The following is a 20,768-nucleotide window of genomic DNA, read 5'->3' as shown; positions in this document are numbered from 1 at the left end:
CCATCACATCCACAGTAGCAGAAGCAGTAGCAGGGCTTACTACGGGCCCTGGTGTATTCCAGACTACTGCATTTGGAACCTGTGTGTTCCCTAAGGCAGAGAACCAGGTGGAGCCTCACACCTCTGCCAGCCACCAGCTTCCTGCAGCTGGAGCCGCCCTGCCCACACTGCCATTATCACCAGCTCAACTCCGTTAGAAACTTTTCTCCCATCAGGGACAAACTAAGAGCACATGAATCCAAAGGGGTATCCTTCCAAGATAGCGTATCAAAGCTATGAATGCCTGCCAACAGCAGTTCCTTTCTGGAAGGTGGCATCAGTCTCACACTCACTAGCCCAAGGAAAGTGGCAGTAACTTTTGGTTGCCAAAACTTCTAAGCCTTTAATTTATCAAGATTAAATTCAATTAACCAAAACCCAAGAGATTAGGGATGAATTATATATAAAAGGACTTGAACGTTTTAAAGCATATTAAGCATATTCTGTCACGTTATGCTTTTAGCTATAATTACAATATGGGACATGTGTTTGACACTTATTTTTTAGTGTTCAAAAAATATTTCAGTTGCTAGCTCTTTGCCATCTGTTTCCTATCATTATTTCATTAAAATAGCTTTCATTTCTCTCACAGTAGAAGAGTAAGTTTGTTTTCCGGGTGACTAGACTGTTATCTCCTTTACTTAAACAGCACCATTCCAGCTTTTTTTTTTTTTCCCCTCCAAACTTCAAGAAGCATATGTACCTCCTCCCAACTCCCGCCAGCAAAGGATAACAGAGCAAGCTGGTAAAAATGTGGATTTTCCTCCCAGAAAGACTCATACTTGAATACACCTAGAATGAAAACCAAGGTCCAGTGTATGATAAGTAGCTTACATCATGCAAAACACTACCATTCTCAGCCAAAACAACAGAATCATGGAATGGTTTGGGTTGGAAGAGACCTTAAAGCCCATCCAGTTCCAATGCCCTACCATGGGCAGGAACACCTCCCACCGGATCAGATGGCTCAAAGCCTCATCCAGCCTTGCCTGGAACATCTCCAGGGATGGGGCAGCCACAATTTCCTGGCACAACCTCTGCCAGTGCCTAACCACCGTCATCACAAAGAATTTCCTCCTAATGTCTAATCTCAATCTTCTCCCTTCCAATTTAAAGCCATTCCCCCTTGTCCTATTACTAAAGGCTCTTGTAAAAAGCCCCTCCCCAGCTTTCCTGTAGCCCCTTTCAGTACTGGAAGGCTACTGTAAGGTCTCCCGGGAGCCTTCTCTTCTCTCAGCTGAATAACCCCAACTCTTGCAGCCTGTCTTTGAACGGGAGGTGCTCCAGCCCTCTGAGCATCTGAAGATACTAGAGCTCAACAGCTTGCGTCACTGTGACTGCCCTTGCAGGGGTGAAGTCACCCACCATACAAGGAAGATGTGGTTTCTGAGCAGTTACCACGAGCGAGCACAATAATTCTTACCTGGAAAATGCTGTTTGCAGCTGCTTACCAATTTGTCAGCACACACACTGCTCTCACCTCATGATTTATGATGTTCTCCCCAGCATTGAGACTTCTATTACGGTCCTCATTTATTGCCTGCAGCTGTCATTCTCACCAACCATCTTACACTTGTTCGTAGGTGAGGTATCAAAGGTATTTAGTGTGCACCTAGAGATGTAATTTTAATCAAACCTACTTGCAGGCAGTATTTAAATGTTAGAACAACTGCACAGAATGCAGCAATTAATGGGGACCTGACCAACTGAAATTATGACAGCCAGAAACGTTTAGTCAGAAATACCTCAAAAGGACGGATGTCCAATAGCCCTGTGAACACCTGCTGATTTATAAATGAAGATAAAAATAGTACCCAGTGATCACAAAGCCTTTGGACAGGTATCTGAATACACATTAAATACATTACCATAAATTCAAGAATTCCACTTTCTGTGGCCAAAATGTCAACAAAGCAGTAAATCTAGCTACACCTTTCTCACCACATATTTTCTCAGCCAGCTATTTTCCCCTTATACTAGCCAGGTTTTCCAGCATCTCCTAAAAATCCGCTGAATCTGCCTGTTTTATAACAACAGCAGTGGAACGGGAAAGGGTTTTTACATCCAACAATTCCACTTAAAAGACATGGTTTCTAAACATTAAGAAGTAGCAAATCTTCTGACCCACTGCAGTTCTTTACTCAACTTCTGGGGGAGCCACAAGATGCTGAATGATTCAAAACACAGGCAAGCAGTGTTACTAAGCATGATGACCAATTACATCACCCTGCTTTGAAAGGGGGTCCATAGCCTCCAGGTGCAAATCGGACACACCAGCATGGGACATAGCATGAAAGTGCAACAGAAAGGGAAAATGAGTTTTGGAGCAAAGCATACACATGAAAGTAGTATTAGGCTAAGTCTCCAACTCCTTAAGTCAACTGATTAATAACAGCATCTCTGTTTATTCAATGAGTTTCTAGTGCTCAGGATTCAGGATGAAACTTGAAAATATGAACCCTAAATACACCTCAGAAGACAGATTTTGCAAAAGAATCTAAGTATATTATTTTAAATTATTCTATAGTAGTGGCTTCTGGTGCCCAAATATAATACAGGCAATCTTAAAACAGTCTAATCAGTACTTTAAGCACCAACACCCACTGTACTCATTCTAAGTTCTTTTCATCAACACCATCCACGTTGCACAGCTTGAAAATGGCACTCAAAGCAAACCAACAATTGTGAATTTACAACTACAAGGTAGCCCGAAGGCCATCAGTGTCACAATCAAGCTTTATTTATAGCTGAACAGATAGTGTCAAAATACAAACTGCAAATTAAACACATAACCTCTAAAAGGAAAAAATGGTGACGCATTTTACTCTGCCATGATAAAGCACTGAAGAACCTCTGGTGTCTGGAAGTTAATACTTGCAATGTATAAAGATACTCATTAATCCTGTTATCTCTTTATGTTCCAGTCCCTCCAACCAAGATGATGGGGTCACACGGAGAGAACCACAGAAGTGAGCAGTCACTAGTTGTGAGCCCACGTTAAACCATTAGTTGGTGTGCAACAGCCTTAACCTGCTTTCAGATTAAGAAACAAATTCTGCTTTTAAATAGAACACTAATTGGAGCACATTTGAGAGACCAAGAACGTATGACCTTCAAACTACTCTGAGGATACATTTCAGTCATTTAAATCCACAAACGGTATATTTATCCTCCCATAAAATTTATTAGGATAATAGATCTGAAATGGTCATATGCATTTCATTAGGAAAAAAAAAGAAATCCACTAGGCAAAAGCTGAACTTGCCTATGCTTTTACTTTTTTTAAACTACTTTTCACCTCAGCTTTTACTCTGGCCCCACCCTCCCTTCCTACACGTGACCACAGAATGTGCATATCTGGGTGGAACCTTTGATCATAGAGGAAACATATTCAGTTTAACTACGTGAATCCACTCCTCTGTTCTGAAAGGTCACCTAAATGGAAAACCTGGATCCAGCAACCTGGCACTCACCTGGTGTGACTGCAATGCACAGATGTCTCTGAAAGAGACAGAGGATCCATTCCTGTTGATCCATCCTTGAGATTCCTCACTCCAGCCACTCAGGAATTTGACAATTTAAAAACAAATAAAACAAATGAAACAAACAAACAAAACCCATCCTCTTAACAACTACAACACACAAAACTTCTATACAACCAAACACATGAAGTTTCCTCAATCAATCATAGAAGGTCAGAAGGGATCTTAAAGCCCATCCACTTCCAACCCACCTGACATAGACAGGACACCTTCCAATGGATAAGGGTGCTTAAAGCCCCATCCGATCTGGCCTTGAACACTTTCTCCAGTGATGGGGCAGCCTGGGACCAACACCTCACCACCCTCACAGGAAAACATTTCTCCCTAATCTCATCTCCATTTCCCCTCTTCCAGCTGAATGCCATTCCCTCTCATTCTAGCCCGACACCCCCCCACCCCCGCACTCCCTTACCAAGAGCCCCTCCCCAGCTTTTCTGTAGAAAAAGGTTTTTTCTGGTTTTGCCCTCAGATCATCTTCGTAGCCTCCTCTAGACTCGCTCTAACAGATCCATTTCATCATCCCATTTTTCTTAAAACTGGACAAGAGAACACTTCACTAGCAATGAGAACACTTCACTGGCAACCAACCCCAAACCTAGGACGGCCAAGAGAACCTTTAAACTATAACTGCTCTTTAATTCAAACACACATTCCAACCCTCTCCTCGGATGATGTCTTTAGGACCTGATCACTCAGGCGTGGATGTATGGTTCTTCCCTGACAAACAACCTGACTCCTCTCCTTGTGCAACTCACATTACTCATCGGAAAGCCTTGGCAGAGGCAGGCCAATATATGTTAATTACGGGGTTGTATTATAATAGGTCTAACGTCTTGTTTCCCATCCAGGATTTTAAAATAAATGGAAACAACAGTCTCTTTGGATACAAAAGTATGTATTTTTGTATCTCAGGCTAAAAATATTCCACATTAAAAACACAAATAGATCAACTGCCAGAGGATTCCTGCCTCTTTAGTGCTTCTTTTGGGTAGTTTATCCTTATTAAACAAAGCAGCCAGGCTAGTGTATGTGCATTCTTCTTTCATTTCCTACAAGTTATGCTTAAGTCTGGTGTAATAGTGAAAAGGGGAGCTTAACTCCCCAGGCTTCTGTTTCTTCTATATCTAGTTTATCAGGTAAAGTCAGCTACCAGTTTCTACAATGAAATGGAACAAATTCATGAACACTGAGGAGCAGAACAGAGCAAAGATATACTTAAAAGTATATTTTTCATATGACGGGAGATACGTACTATGCTTCTTCATTTTATGATTTAATACATTGGGATGTTGCTAGGGCAAGATGCTGGCAACATTTCAAGTATTTTTTATTTATACTTGTCTGTTGAGAAAAAGGCATTGAGCTGCAATGTCTGACAAAGGGCTAAGACTCTACACTGACATGCTGGGTTTTTTAGGTGACCAAACCTAAAGTTTTAAATCTGAACTTCAAATCATACGACACCATAAAACTGTCAAAAGCAGAAGTTTCGTGGAAATTTTCAAAACACTAGGATTCTAAAAACAGGCACTGGTTCAAGACACTCCTTCCCAGAAGGTTTTGCTAAAAGTTCATCAAATAAATAATTTACACATGCATTTAGGATGCAGAAACTGTCAGCAAACAGTGAAAATGCTGTCTCAGAATTTTTAATTTTTACATTTTAAAGTGATTAAACAAATCTAATGACAACTATCATACAACTGTGACCAGAAACCTACTAGGCATCCTCCTCTTCTTTGTCCCTACCCAAAACTCCCTGCACTATGTGCTGTGCAGGGACCACACTGGTCTCTGCTCGCGAAGGCTGAGCGCTGGCCAAGAGCCGCCAGCCAGGAGCAGACAGATGGTGGCCAATAAGGAAACCATCACGCCGTCTTAGTCACCATGGCAGAGCTGGGCACAATAGCAGCCTGACTATCAACTACTTTACTCCTTATTTCAGCTCATTCATGTTTACCCACAAATGTCCAGTGCTCCCAGCTACAGGGCACAGACAAGAGCTGTGCTAGGTGTACCGGTCCAGTGTCACATTGGGCCTGGGAAGACTCATCACAGCCAAGCGTAGCACTGGAGACGGATATCCCGAAGGTTATAAAGCAGCACACTAAGCCCAGCATATCAGCCACCGCTCCGTGGGAGTGGTTATGCTCTGGGTTAGCTAAGAGGAAACGTGCTAAACTCTTCAAAAAGGACCCTCAAACCATCAATTAGTTACCAAAAGGCATTTCAACAGAGCGATCCTAAATTTCACATTTTTTTTCCTATTTATTTAGGGACAAAACAACTTTGATATTTTGTTTAAGGATAACACAAGCACAGTCCTGAAGTTAAAGTGCCCATCTGCTTCCCTCCAACCAATTCTTCAAATCCAAGCTCTGAACCTTCCAGCCTTCTCCTCCTCCTCCGCTCCCCTGCAGACCCCACACCTCCCAGGCACTGATTACATTACAAAGAACAATCTGCCATGATTACAAGTATCATAAAAACAACTGCAAATACTTTCAGAACCCATGATCATCAAAAAGGGTCTGAACTGCTAACTGTCTGCAGCACTGTCCTTTGCAAAGCCTCTGTGGAAAGAGCCACCGCCTCATCCAAGCCTGTGCAGTGCAGAGCATCATCTGGTCAACACCCTGGGGGGACCTTTCTGCTCTTCACAACTTTACTGATCCTATTAGTGCACTCCCCGCTGCACAGACCTTGGAGGACACAGCGATCTCATGTGATAGTTTTAAAACATTTATCTCATGTCCTGTTGCCAATTCCTTCTGAAGCATAAACAAGGTCTGCATGGTCTTCCCTTTATTTGTAATTCATACCCGAGGACCACTTGGCGTGCAAGGTTTGGTCTCAAAGGGGTGCATTTATATGGCTCAGACAAGTCAAAGTATGGCATCTTTCATGTGCAAGTTATATCTTTGCTAAACACCAGGATTAAGTGTTGATTATTGAAAGCATTTGCTATTTAACAAACATCTGAAAGGTTCTTCAGATTTATTTTGCACTCTGCCAACCTGCTGGTCACCAGCAACTGCTGTCACAGTTTTACTTGTCCTTTGGTAAAGAGTAACAAGGCCAAATGAAAACCTGACTCCCGAGTTACACATAAACAAGCACTGCAAAGGTAGGACTTTTTTATCCAGGTTTTAGAGCCCCTCTGGGTATCCACCTTCCCACACAACTCCTGTCCCCACACAGATGCTGTCACAGAGCCTGGAGCAGCTGGGTCAGAGCCCCCAGCTTCTCATCCCAATGCCACCCCAAAAGCAGCAAAGAGGGGAAAGCCAGTGCTGAGCAAGGCTGAGCCTTCCCCCTTGAAGGTCCCTGTAGCAGCATGAATTGCAGTGGCTGAAGCAGGTTCAGAGCCAGCATTGCAGCCTGAGCAAAGGAGGGTGCAGGTGACTGGGGAAGGACACACTACCCAAACACTTTCACCGCCAAAAAGCTATGTGAAGAGGACATGAGCCCAAACATTTTAACTCGCAAGAATGCTTTAACTAAGTTTTAGAAAGCTCCACTCGTGACCCAAAATAACTTCTCCTTACATAACACTGTTATGATTTTAATGTGTGAGATGTCAAGAGTTTTACAGTGCCAAGAGTCAAAGCTACTCTTTTCAGTTGGAAAGCTAATAGGCTCCCATGTGTAATGATATCAAACTCCAGCTGGACTGCAACCCAATACTCCTTAAAACAGTGATGGAAATCTGGGGAGAACTCTCATAATTGAGAAGGGCAGGAAAAGATGGAAGCATAGGTCCCAAAACAAACTTCTTAAAGAACGCTTGATAGCTGCTTTAAGTGTCACCAGGCGAGACCTATCAGAGTAGATCTCTTAACAGCAAGAAAGGCCTGCAAATGAGATGAAGCACACCACTAGTTAATAAACAGTCTTGTGATTTCACCACACATTGAGTCCACTTTCTATTGCTACCTGCATTTTCACAGAGGTACCCAACCGCAACTCTGTGTCTTGATTTTCCGTGAAACTGAGAGCACCTACATCTCAGTGGCAAGGTGGGGCTTCATAGATTTGAAAGCACAGAGAAATAGCAAACCAAACATGCAGGTAGATCCCAGAGGCATTTGCAGGACAACAGCTCAATGGCATGGAGTCTTTTTAGAAAAAGCATTCCAGTATTTTAAAAAGAAGTTGTTTAATCAAATGCAAAGTACATCAACCTGTGCTAAGCAGAGGAGGAAAGAAAAGGTTTCTTTGAAACAGCTTGGAGAAAACATTGGGTTGCTGTGAGGAAGGCCAACATAAGCCATATACAGTCTGTAAACAAGTTAACTTCTGCAATCCCACTGCTGGGAAAGGGTTATAAGCATTAAACAAACACAGAATTTACAAGAAGGACACCAAGAGATTGGGTGGACTGCCTGACAACCGCATTATTCTTCCTCCCCCCTGCAAACCTGAGGGATAATAAACCTTTCGCTCTTTCGTATATAGACAGACATATAAACAAACTGCTCTTCCGAGAATTCAATGTCAATGGAGTCTCTGAAACCACTTTTTAAAGCTTTTCCTCTGCCTTTTTTTGGGGGGGAAGAGGGGGAAGGAGTAGGGAGATAACCAAATGGCTCTTCCCTTGACCTATGAATATGGTACATTTTTTAAACAAAAAAGCAACAGTGCTTGTTTTCCAAGTGCAGCAACCTGTATTTCTGCAATATATTTTAAGTAGAAGTGTTTTCTAATTAAATTTTTGGATGGATAAGTTTGGGGTTTTTTTAATGTGCAACAGCCAAAATCTCAGAGATACATGCAACGCTAAGGAAGCCTAAAGTTTATGTTAAAGTGACGATATGCAAGGTATTTCTTCTTTTCAAACCATCTACAGGGCTTCTGGCTGCACAAACAGACATACCGCTCAAAACAGGCACTGGGAAAGCAAGAGGGCATGATGGCAAGCTTCTCTTGCTTACTTGAGAAAGGGGCTGTAGTTGGAAGAGTGGCAGCCCTGCAACTCCGAGCCTTTCCTCATGTCACTCAACTCTTCTACGGTGCGTTCCCCCAACCCTGTCACACTCTCACATTTCTAAAATAATCAAAAGGCAGACAGTAGCCTTTGAGCTGAAGGATGAACAAGTATCCCCCAGGTGGTTGTTGGACAGAGGATATCGTAGGGGATGGGGCTGAGCTTCAATGATACGCTGAACAAAAGCTGTAAGAAGCCTTCCAAGCTTAAGATGATTTCTACCTTTGGCAAGTAAGAAATCATGACCTGACTAGGGAACATCCCCTCCCTCCTTCTAATTATCAGCATGAGACCAGGTGATCTCCAGGTAAGTCCAATTTCAAATTCTCAAATGCCAGGTGCCCAGCAGCAAGTCAGACTCAGCACTGCCCTGCACTGATGCTCCCATCCCACACTGAGCCCGTATTCAATCAGTTCATCTTTTTTTGAAACAGGCATCTGAAAACAAGAGAGGAAAGGAAACCTGCACTTCAGAATTTACTGATGGAGATGCAGGAGGTGTGTATTTCAGGGTAGCCTAAAAGGCTTTGCTGTTCTCAGAGGGAATCAGGAATACAGCCAAGAAGCAGGCAGATATTCATCAAGGGAACTGTTTTTGCTACTAAATGGCCAATTGAAGGCCCTACCATTCTGTCATATATCTATGTCACTGCAGCCCCAATAAATAAACCCGTCTGATTAGTTATGAGACTATCTAGAAATCTCCAAGAGACTGATACCATTTGCTTTGCCAGCTGGTCAGTCACTGCAGCTCTGCAGCCTCAAACGAATAATACCTTAAAAGAAATCCAAAGACAATACAAACTTGTTGTCAATGTATTTCTTTTTCTCCTACTTCTCAAGCATGTATGTTTGAACCTAATCAGCAAAGACAGCAAACGATCTTTTATGGGTACAAAGAGCTACAAGATGAGCAGGGCAGAGATTATGTGCATTTGTACATTAGATAAACCAGTTAGTAATCTCCAGTTTATGCTGCCCTCAACAGACTCACTTCTAAAATAAGTCACCAGAAGAGCCTACCACTTACTGGACACAGAGTTTAGAACACCAGAACAAGAAACATTTGAAGGCCACCAAATGAAGACGACAGACAACTCCCATGCTGGTTTTGCGTGACGCTATCAGATGCACAAAGTCTGTGGCTTCCATTCTCACACTATCTTTGATGACATATACACATCAGGTTAAAGTTTTTTCCCCATTTCTGAAGTCAGATACATGGCAGTACCGCTTTCCTCTGGCAATAAAAATACTCACAGCAACCAAAGTCTCTCAGCACTTGCAGCCAATGTAGACTACCAAGAAACTGGAATATGGCTCTACAAGGAGAGGATAACCACACTACCTATGGATCAGACAGGCAGACAATCACCTGGGGATGTTTCATAAGGCTAGAGAAGGATGCCTCAGCATAAAGACATTGGTTTCATATACCAGCTCTCTACCACTCTGACATTAAGTCAAGGAACAAAAGAAAAAAACAATTAAATATCAAACGACGAGCAGCAGGCACAATCCAAATCCACAGTTTCATGACATTTCCACAGGTCTGTAGCAGCGTGCATATTAATGGGTTTTGAGCGATTTCTTTTCCTCCCTTCCCCTCCATGTTGAGCCAACAGCCTTCCCCACTTCACTCTGGGAATCAATTCAGAGCTACTCTGTAGAGTCAAAACAAATGCTGGACTACCAACCAAGGGATACTCTTCCCACATTTATCTTAGTGGAATGTTAACATCATAGCTCGGATGTGACTACCTCAATATTACACTAGACAAATACAAAACAGCTCAATTTATTGTATTATCTATGGAAAGGACGGAAGTCTTTTTTTGCACTTAGATATTTCATTAGATCCTAAGCTTTATTTTGAAATACCGTCCACCATCATCCCTTCCGTGTTGTGAGGGACTGTGTTTGACTGTTCCAGGATTCAACACTGGAGTACTAATTCTTCTATTCCCTCCTACAGGTCTAAAAACTACAAGTAACAGAAGGGACCTACAGGTGGCCTAGATCAAGTCATTGTCAATGTGGGCCTCCAGAAGAGCAGGTTCTTTTAAAAATTAGTCACACCCTATGGAGTAGGTTAATTTCTGTTGACACTTACAGGAGAAATTAGATGGAATGTGATTTTGTCTGCCTAAGAACAACTTTACTTTTCCTGCTAGATACATAATACACATACATATTTGCCCTGCTCCATAAACAGAAGGGTAAAGGCACCTCACTGAAGCCACCAAACCTCACCTTCACATACAATGTAAACTTCAAAGTATCTTGAACTGCTGGAACCAAAAATAACACTTAACAAGTGTAAGACCATCTTCTATTCTCATAATACACTACTGCCTCCAACAGTCGAGCCGTGGAGATCCATTGCAACCCATTGCCTGGACATTTCTCTTGCAGGCTATATCACCTTTAAAATATTCTAATGTTAACTAAGCTGAATGCTAATGATCATGTGAAACCAATGGAAATAAGGATATTTGAGAGTGGCTACGTAAGAAGTTTTTGCTTTCAGAAAAAGAAGTGAAGAAAAAAAATATGACAATACAACATTTCAATTTATAAACTTCTAAGGTTTAAGATAAGATTTTAAAGCAGAAAAGACTTACAATACCACTAACAGCCTCATCATATCATCAGTAGAAAATCTTACCTACACCTAAATTCAGCAAAAGGAGAACATAACTACCCGAGCAGGAGGTAGATCAGCACCCACCCATGGTGGTCTGTACTTATGCACTGTTCCCTGTGCTTTCCCATAAAACACATCTAAGCGGATAAAGAGGATTTGTGTTCTTCGACCCACAAAATTCAGTTGACAAGAACAAGCACAAATCAACTCTCAACTCTTCAGCAATATTCTCACCGCTTTGCTGTAATACAGGATAGGATTTCACAAAAATTGGCCTAACTAGGAGTGAACAAATCAGCCAATTGCACAGTGGTCAAATTTGTTACCGCAGGCATTAACTGCAGTCCTACTTATTTATGAGAAACAGGCTTCCCAGGTAAAGCCATAACAATCCCAGCTCCCTGCCTCCGCAGCATTCGATCACCCACGTTGTTACAGCAGCACGGGAGGCACCACCAGCTCCTGGCCAGCCACCGCGCCCATCTCCCATAGTCACATTATCTTCCCTGCAACTGGAAAAAGGCTGGATCCCCATTATCCCGAAGCTTATCAACAACATTGCAGAAGGCAAAAGGAATTCCAACTTTGTTTCCTTTCTGGGATCTATTTTTCTTCCTTTTCAGGAGAGAAACCAGGCTTTCCAGGCTGCTAGTACAAACATCAAATGGCTAAAAAACAGCCAACATTGTCTCTAACTATAGTATCAGTGACGAAACTGCCATCCATGAGAGTTTGTTGGTGTGGGTGGGGGGTTGGTTTCTTTTGGGGGAGGGCAGGGGGTTGGGTGTTAGTCAACACAAAACCTTTGGAGTCTATGAAAGTGGAAGAGATTTGGGGTAAAGGACAAGTAACTGCCAAGGAAAGTTATGAATGGAAATGCACTAAAAAGCCTCCTCTCCTTTCCACCCCTCATAACCACTGCTGATGAGGACAAATCTTTCACATGATGCAGAAACTGATCTATTCTCTTCTGTGGGTTTCTTAAAATATACTAAAATCAGAATTGTTCACTGCATTAAGATCACAGTTCTATTTCATCTCCGACAGCACAAAACACTCTCTGTATGTATACACAGCAACTGACTTCTTTCCTGAAACAAAGTTTCCATTGATCCTTTGCCACAGACTCAATTATTGTTTCTAATCATGATCAACGTTTATTTAAGGTATTGTGGACCATAAACAATGTAAACAATAAAAGCATCTGTCCACCTTGACATGAACGCCACTGGCAGGTTAGATACCTATATTGACTGGTCCCAAGGCTGTTCTTTTTAAATTCTGAGAGCCCAAAGTAAATTTTAATCACAATTTACAGAATAATCTTTCCAATAGCCACCTTCTGAGGCAGAGTTAGCCCAAGTAGATAAAAATCAATCTAGCAATTAAATCCCAGGAAGTTTTTCATTGTTTTAAAATGTAATCCTATAGACTTTTTTTTTTTTTTAAGAAAAGCCTTTTTCTTTTTAATGTGGGAAATTCTGCAAAATTCTTCATCACACCCATAGAGAAAAGTATTCTTGTAATTTTGCAATTATAGATACACAAGTTACAAAGTAGGAATCAAGACATTTTAAGAAGAGATTTTAAAAGTAGAGATAAAAAGAAGAAAGATTCTTGACTGTGGGATATTCGGAGGATTTCAAGTCATGTTTTCCACAGGCTCACTTTGAAGATAAACAACCTTTTCTTTCTCCTCCCCCCAACCCCAAACTCCGAGGAAAACAGTCCCCAAATGCGTTCAACTAGCCTCAAAGTCACACGTGCTCCATTGCAGATCTGGCTTTCAATGTCTCTTTTGTCTGGTGGCTGGTGTTTCAACATCCTCAACTTGAGCAGAAAAAGGTCACAGCAAGTCTTCTGGCATTCAGAGACCTGCGCCAGGCCCCGCCAAAAGAAGATTGATGCCACAATGCGTTTCCCCCAGCCAAAAGAAGGAAGTGGAGGTTTTGAGACCAATTGTGTTTTGTTGGAGGGATCCTTCTCCCAAAGACCATCAGTACTGTTTAGTTTCCTTACATTTCTCCGTGAAACTTTTCTGCTGGTGCTGGTACTATGGAGTTAAGAGTTGTGCCACTGCAGCATGTTAGTGCCCCAGGATCACGACTGGTTCCCACCAGTAAGAGGTTTTGGCTGCACATCCCGGCGCAGGGCTCACTCTTTTGCGTCCCCTCTCCCTCCCAGTTTTGCTTCACCTCCCGGTTATCTCCGATGCCCTTATCCTTCGCTCCCTGGTGCCTTTATGCCTTGGCTCCCTGGCCAGGAAGGAGAGGCTGCACCATTAACCTCCCAGTGCACAAGGCCAAGGTCCATCTTGCAGCAAGAGAGAAGCTGTTGCTCAAGATTCCTTAAAAGCTTTGGCACTTCAAGGCACTTGGAACTACTCAACCAAAGCTGGGAGCCAAAGCTTCGCCACAGCATTAATGGGCTTTGGCCCTTTTAGATTTTTATAAGCCTGCCGCCTTTCTGATGCTCGGGTTTATTCAGAGCCCTAAATGGCCATTTCATATTTAAAAGAACACTTGCATAGGTAGCACCCTAAAACTACCCCAGGTCATTCATCTCCCCGGCTCTCCTCCTGTCTCTTAGGAAACCTTTGATAGAGCATTTGTTCAGGCTGCCAAGTTAAATCCTCTTCTCCCATGTCAATGCACTGAAAGAAGCAGCCGGAACAGCAGCTCCTGCTCAGGCCTGCTGAAGTAAATGCAGAAAAACCAATTCCTCTGGCACTCCAGAGCCATTAAGCCGTTTGCAGGTTATTAACTGAAAGGCAAAAATACACTCAATCGGAGTTGGCATCCCTCTCCATAAACCCGCTGCAATCCGTACCCGTTGGTGCAGCTCTGGAGCAGGACCCCAGCAGACCCGGACAAACGGGTGGATGTTCTTAGACGTCTTTTCCAACCTTAATACTTCCAAGAAAAGGAAGGGGTCACGCTGCCTGCCGCCTTTCCCCATCCCAAAACACAGGATGCGCTGCGGAGGGAGGAAAAAAGAACGCCCCAGCCTCCCTCCCCACCGCTCTGCTCTCAATCCGCCTCCCGAGGCGGCACCGAAATTAAACTTCACACGTGCAAAACAAAGTTTTACAGCCCCCCAAAAAAAACTGACTACAGCACCAACTTCCTCCCCCCGCCCTTGCTTTCAGGCTGCTTTACTCCTTCCCGCTAGGAGCCATCCCGAGCGGCACGGTGGGGGGGGCAAAAGCGTGGCTGGATGGCTCCTATTTTTATGTTTACATTCCTTAAGTGTCTTTTAACTGAGTGCCATCCCCCCCTCTCCCCTGGAAGAGCCTCCCCCTCGCACAAAGGGCCCCCTCCCCTCCAGCTTCCTGGACAGATGCACCGGGGGGGGGGAAGGAGGGAGGGGAAAGAGAGAAGGGAAGGCGGGGGGGAGCCTTCCTCCTGCCTGGCCGGAGAGGCCCCGGTCCCAACTGCCTCTCGAAACCCAGACATGAGGAATTTACACCCAGGCAAAGCTTCCTAGAGCCTGGAGAGGGAAAAAAAAAAAAAAAAAAAAAGAAAAAAAAAAAAAAAAAGAACCCCAAGCGCCAGCTCCCCCGCGCGTCTCCCGAAGCCCGAGAACGCGCGGCCGGGCACGCACACCCCGAGCCGCGGGGCTCGGCTCGCCCCCAGAGCCTTCACCCCAACCCCTGACACCCCTCTTTGTGCTTTTTCCGCTGCTCCTGCCTCCACCTCGCCGCTCCGAGCCCCGGGTTTCCCCCGCGAAGGGCATTTCCCGGGTAGAGCCGCCTCCCCGCCGCCCTCCCCCTTTAAGAAGTCTCTACGTTTTTCTCCTCTCGCAGAATAAATAGGCGTTATTGGGGTTTTTTTTTTCCAGCCACCCCCCCGTGCACCTCTTCCCCCAGCGTGGCCGCTCCATTGTTTCTGCTCCGCCGAGGCGCAGCCCCTGCCCTGCGAGCGCAAATAGACGCGAAAACTTACCTACGGATCGCAAAGCAGCCTCGCAGCAGCAAAATAACAAGGAAGAAAGCAGGCAAAATCCTCTCTCCCCAACTGGTTTGCAGCTGTACTCGCGTATTTTTTAAATATATAAATTGTTTTCTTATCCCCCTTCTCTTCCTTCTCCCTCACCCTCGCTTCTCTTTTTCTTTCTTTCTCTCTTCCCCCCTCCTTTTTTTCCCCTTGCCCACAGACAGTGAAAAGGAGCTCAATGTTAGTGGGTGAGTAAGTGAATCAACTAGCAGAGAGCACAGCAAGTTGAAGTGTCAAATTACATTGGCTATTCTATTACCAAAGGGCCATGCTTTGTGGCTGCTGGCAAAATCTGTCCCAGATTCCTATCTGAAAGGGAGCTGCCTCCTACAGGGATGTTCTTTTCCTTCGCCCTCTCTTTTTCCCCTCTCCCCCCGCACCCAGCCTCCGAAATCACACAAAGTTAAAACCCCTTAGATACGAGTTAAAACGCAAATATTGTCTTACAGTGTATTTTTAAGGCGGGGATTCGCGTTTTGAGTCTTCCTGTAATGCCAGGCACTCGGAAACCCTTCCACTCTGGAAACCGAAAGCAGGACGAGAGTTCTCTATCCTCCCTTCGGTATTTTTGTGTTATTAAAGAGGGGAAAACCACCCAGGACCCGCCAGACTCCGAACCATGCGGTGTCTCCGTCTGTGTCGTCTGCACGGGGGAATTTTGTTTTTGTTTTTTTTTTTGTTGGTTTTTTTTTTTAAACAGGGAATGGGAGGAACTACCGGGGAATCGCACGGGAACAGAGAATGCTTTGGGTTGGAAGGAACCTTAAAGATCATCCAGTTGCCGCTGCTGCCTGTATTTCACTTCAAACGCCCCCGTTAACGCCACCCTGGGGGCTGCCACCACCCGGGGAGGGCAGGGGGCTTCCTGGGGGGTCCCCGCTGGCAGCTCCCATCACCTAGGGAGGGTCTTCCTGGGGGTCCCCCCACCCGTAGCTCCCACCACCCAGAGAGGAGCGGGGTCTGCCCGGGGGTCCCCATCCGCAGATTCCACTACCCAGAGAGAGGGCCTCCCGGGGGTCCCCACCCGCAGGTCCCGTCACCCGGGGAGGAGCGGGGTTCTCCCGGGGGTCCCCACCCGCCAGCCGGGAGCAGCCGGGGAAACCGGGACAGGGAGGCGGCCCCGCCGGCTGCGAAGAAGAGGGGGGGGCACGCAGACACCCCCTCTCCTTCAGCTCTAACAATAGGGCGTGGGGCTTTCTCTGCTCCTCTTCTCCTTCAGGAAATCCAGCCCGATTTCCAGGGGAGAAAATAACAAGAAACCATCCTTGTCTGACGAGCACCAATCTGCTAAAAAACAACTCCCTCGACTTCTCTTCCCCTTGATAAAACACTTCCAGGACAATCAATATTTTATGATGAGTTGTTAATAAGCCTAATATATTCATCCCCGCTCCAACGGGGCTTGTTAGATTATGCAATTAAGATAAGCAATTTAAACAGCACTGCGCTGCTCCTCGCCACTCGCATTGGCTTCTTGGCGGAGGAGGAGAAAGATCTGGACTTTAAAGGGGATGCGGGATTGCTTGGGAAGCGTGGGGAGGGTTTTTCTTTTTCCCCCCATTTTTTTTTAAACGCGCTATCCACGATCGGTAACCCCGAGCGCTCTCCCCCCGCCCGCAGATTTACGGCTCCATTCGCATGGGGCAGTTCATGCTCCCCCGCTCTGCAAACTGACGCCTCCGTGGCTTCCCCACCACCAACTCTTCCCTCTGCTCCCAGACGCCCCCCCCCCCCCCCCCTCCGTCGCCTTGAGGAGGGGATGGGACAGGGGGACCCTGTGGGAGCGCCGCCCCGAGCGAGGAGGCGGAGCGGCAGCCAAGCCCACCTCGGTAACGCTGGCGAGGCAGCCCGGGGGATGGGGAAGGGGTAGCGCCGGGACCGCTTAGAAGGGGCATCCTGGGGACCGCTGGAGGTGCTTGGGAGGGCGGGGACAACCAGGGGAACGCTGGGGCAGCTCCTGTACTGCTGGTGCTGGGGGGGCTGGTCCGGGGTGCAGGAACGGCAGGGGAGAAGGGAGAAGAGGGCAGCCCCGGTACCGCTGTGGCAGGGGAGGGGTGCAGTCTCGGCAGACCCAGGGGCGCGGGAGGAGGCAAGGGGCAGCGTTCCTGGAGGCGGGGAGGGAGAAGGGGGCAGCAGCCCCGGGGGCGACCAGGGAGAAGGTGGGGGTACGGCACGGGCTGCAGCCTAGGGATGACCCGAGTGAAGGCAGCCGCTAGCCCTCGGGGGGCGGCCAGGGAGCACCCCCCCCGTTACCCCGAGCCAGCGGGAGCGCCTCAGCGGCTGTCCCCCCGCCCCATACACGCACACAGCCCGCGGGGGCGGCCGGGCAGCGCCCCCCCAGCCCCATATACACACACAGAGCCCGCGGGGACAGCCGGGCAGCGCCCCCCCAGGCCCATATACACACACAGAGTCCGCGGGGGCGGCCGGGCAGCGCCCCCCCCAGCCGCGGTCCGGCTCCGCGTTTTGCGGGCGGCCGGCGGTGCCAGCCGGGAAGCGCCGAGTAACAAAGAGGAGTCTGAGAGCGGCGGCGGCTCCGCGCAGCCCGCCGTGACGTCAGGGAACAATGCGCTGCCAAACCCCCTTAAAGGCGCACGGCTGCCCCTCGCCGCAGGCCGAAGCCGCCCCCTTAAAGGCGCTGCCCCCCCTTCCAGAGCTCCACCGATCCCCGTGGCCTGGGAAGCTCCCTATCAGCCAGCCAGCAACGTGCCCTTACAGCCTAGAAACCCCACCGCATCCTCGGCTGCGTCAGAAGAAGCGTGGCCAGCAAAGCTAGCGAGGAGTTGCTCCCCCTCTACTCCTCTCTTGAGAGCCCACCTGAACACTGTCCATTTCTGGAATCCTCAACGAAGGATATAGAACTGTTGGAACGGGTCCAAAGAAGGAAACACAGATGCTCAGGGGGCTGGAGCACCTCCCATCGGGGGACAGGCTGAGAGTTGGGGTGGTTCAGCCTGGAGAAGAGAGGGCTCTGGGGAGACCTTAGAGCAGCTTCCAGTACTGATGGGCTACAGGAGAGCTGGGGAGCGGCTTTTTGCAAGGGCATGGAGTGATAGGGCAAGGGGGAATGGCTTTAAATTGAAAGGGGGAAGATTTAGATTAGACATTAGGAAGGAATTCTTCTCGATGAGGGTGGTGAAAGCCAACGGTATCCTGGGCTGCATCGAAAGCAGTGGGACCAGCAGGGCAAGGGAGGAGATGCTCCCCCTCTGCTCTGCTGAGACCTCATCAGGAGTCCTGCATCCATTTGTGGAGCCCTCAGCACAGGAAGAAGATGGGTCTGTTAAAGCAAGTCCAGAGAAGGCCATTGAAATAGTAAAAAACCTGGAACACCTCTGGGAAGAGAGGCTGAGTTGGGGTTGTTCAACTTGGAGAAGAGAGGGCTCTGAAAAGTCTTTATTGCAACCCTCAGTACTTAAAGGGGACTTATAAGAAAGATAAGCTTTTTAGCAGGGCCTATAGCAGTGGGACAAAGGGCTTTAAACTGAAAGAGAAGTTTAGACACAGTATTAGAACTTTTTTTTTCCTCTGACGATGGTGAAACACTAGCACAGGTTGCCCAGAGGGGTGGTAGGTGCCCCATCCCTGGGAACAGTTAAGGTCAGGTTGGATGAGGCTCTAAGAAACTTGATAGAGTTGAAGATGTCCCTACTCACTGCAGGGGGGTTGGACTAGATGACCTTCATGATCCCTTCCGCTCCAAGCCATTCCAAGGTTCTAGTTCCAAGGTCTGCTTGCTCAGGGCCACATAATTACAAAGCAGCACAGCCCCAGGGGTGAGAGCCTCCACACTGAGCCCTTAAGGGAGCGTTGGCCAAGATGCTACCCCTAGGAACTCTAAGTGACCCTCTCCTCTCCTTTTTGCACTGCTCTTCTCCAAGAGCCACACCAATTCCCACTGATTTTAGCCCACAGATGAAAACTGGATACTGCTTAGTCAATGCAGCCCATAAGCAGTTTTGCTCTTGTGTGGCGTTTGATGTCCATCTCTACAACACGCACAGAATAAACCCAGATTTTGGAGTCACTGACAGTAGCACTGGAGCAATGGTCACTTCCTGATAGTCACATAGATGTCATTGCATCATACCCGCACAGTTAATTAGTTTGCAATTAATATCTTTTTCTTAACTCATCAACTTGATAAGGTGTCAAAACTTCTGTCTTGGACACAGGGGAAGTCAAGCAGTAGGTTTGATGTTTCATTGCTTCAAACCAGCATTCAGAACCAGAATATTGGAAAATTAAACATATCTCTGTGCAGAAAAGCAATTACAAGGGCACAGCCTGTCCACTGTATTTAAGTGTAATTTCCACTGATGTCACCCAGGCATAAACCAGATTGGTAATAACATATTCTCAAGTATTTTGTAGTTTTTGCTGCAGACTACTTTTCACATCACCACATTGTGCAGGATTTACCAGCTACATCCCCCTGCCATCTTTCAGAAGCCAAGTGGCTTGATCAGTACACACCTGGGGAAATAAGTCTCACAGAAAATAAGTTTGGTGACTTAGCAGGTGCCATTGTGCCCTCTGAGTGCCTCTCTACTAAAGCTAGGCAGCAAGCACACTGTTCAGGGGTGCCAAAGGGGCTGGAGATGAAAACCTGTCCAGAGCAGATGTGGAATTGCAACAGCCTTGGCTGCCTGCAGTCGTTAGAGATCAGACCGCACTTGCAGTGACAGTAGGTGCTCACTGGTGTGGCAACCAGATCCCAAATGCTACATCTGCCCAGAGCCATTCACAGTCTCAGCCAAAGGAGACATTCCTTATTTCCTCCATAGGCTGCATTAGTCACCTGCTAGCTTTTTGGCCCAAAAGCCGTTGCAGCAGTCAATTTATCTAGTATATTCGTCAGCTGGCTTGTAAGTTAAACTTAACTCCTTAAATATTAGAATGCCTTAATTTTCTCTGACCTGTGCTGAAGATTCATGATATCAGAAAGGTTCCTCTAACCCATGCCGACATTCTTTCTTTCAGCCAGGGACTGGGCTAATCCACAACAAAGAATAAGACACTACTGTAGCTACTCCAGTTCACTGGCAGTTGCTTGCTGGGCCACAAAGGGTGGACTGGCCTCTTGGACCAAAACAAGGTGTTTGGAGCTTTGATGTATGGCAGGGCTGGCTTAGGTTATTCAGTGTTGTCCCAAGAACAAAGCAATAAACCTAGTTTTCCAACTCCTTTGTAGTGTCAAAGCAAAGCAAAAGCAGTATTTACAACACAATCAAGGATTAGGCCCTTTTGGGTTGTTTTAGGAGACCAGGCGGCTTTTTGCAAATGAGCACTTCTGACAATTTTGAGATTGAGAGTTGCAGCTTAAAACAAGCAGTGCAAGCTTCAGTGCATGATCTTCGATCCTGGCTTAACAGGGTTCTGCTGCTGCAGGAGCAAAGCTGTCAGCAAACGAGCAGGCAGGCAGTTATCCACGTTATTCCACACTGTGGTGGGCCTGTCCACAAGGGATTAGACCAAATCTGCTAACCTCATTTCTGTTATATAACCTAAGACAGAGCTGAACTCTTTTTCCTCCAGAGGATTGTACATTAAACCAG

The 20,768-nt window shown here is 46.4% G+C and overlaps 1 protein-coding gene across 6 annotated transcripts in view; it reads right to left on the bottom strand.

Annotated features, from left to right (window-relative positions):
• ZMIZ1 (zinc finger MIZ-type containing 1) overlaps nucleotides 1–15,833 on the bottom strand; it is a 362,798-nt gene extending 346,965 nt beyond the window's left edge. For 2 of the 6 annotated variants that reach the window (XM_054070993.1, XM_054070997.1), the window contains exon 1: nucleotides 15,160–15,478. The gene's annotated coding sequence lies outside the window, so the exon portion shown is untranslated. Of the gene's footprint in view, nucleotides 1–15,159; nucleotides 15,489–15,657 lie in introns of those variants that run through there. The other 4 variants (XM_054070990.1, XM_054070994.1, XM_054070991.1 and 1 more) reach the window with 4 other exon arrangements.
• Nucleotides 15,834–20,768: the final 4,935 nt, after the last annotated feature.

The sequence above is a fragment of the Cuculus canorus genome, chromosome 7, assembly GCF_017976375.1.
Source record: "Cuculus canorus isolate bCucCan1 chromosome 7, bCucCan1.pri, whole genome shotgun sequence".
Lineage (NCBI taxonomy): Eukaryota > Metazoa > Chordata > Aves > Cuculiformes > Cuculidae > Cuculus > Cuculus canorus.
This window is presented reverse-complemented; position numbering and strand designations above follow the sequence as displayed.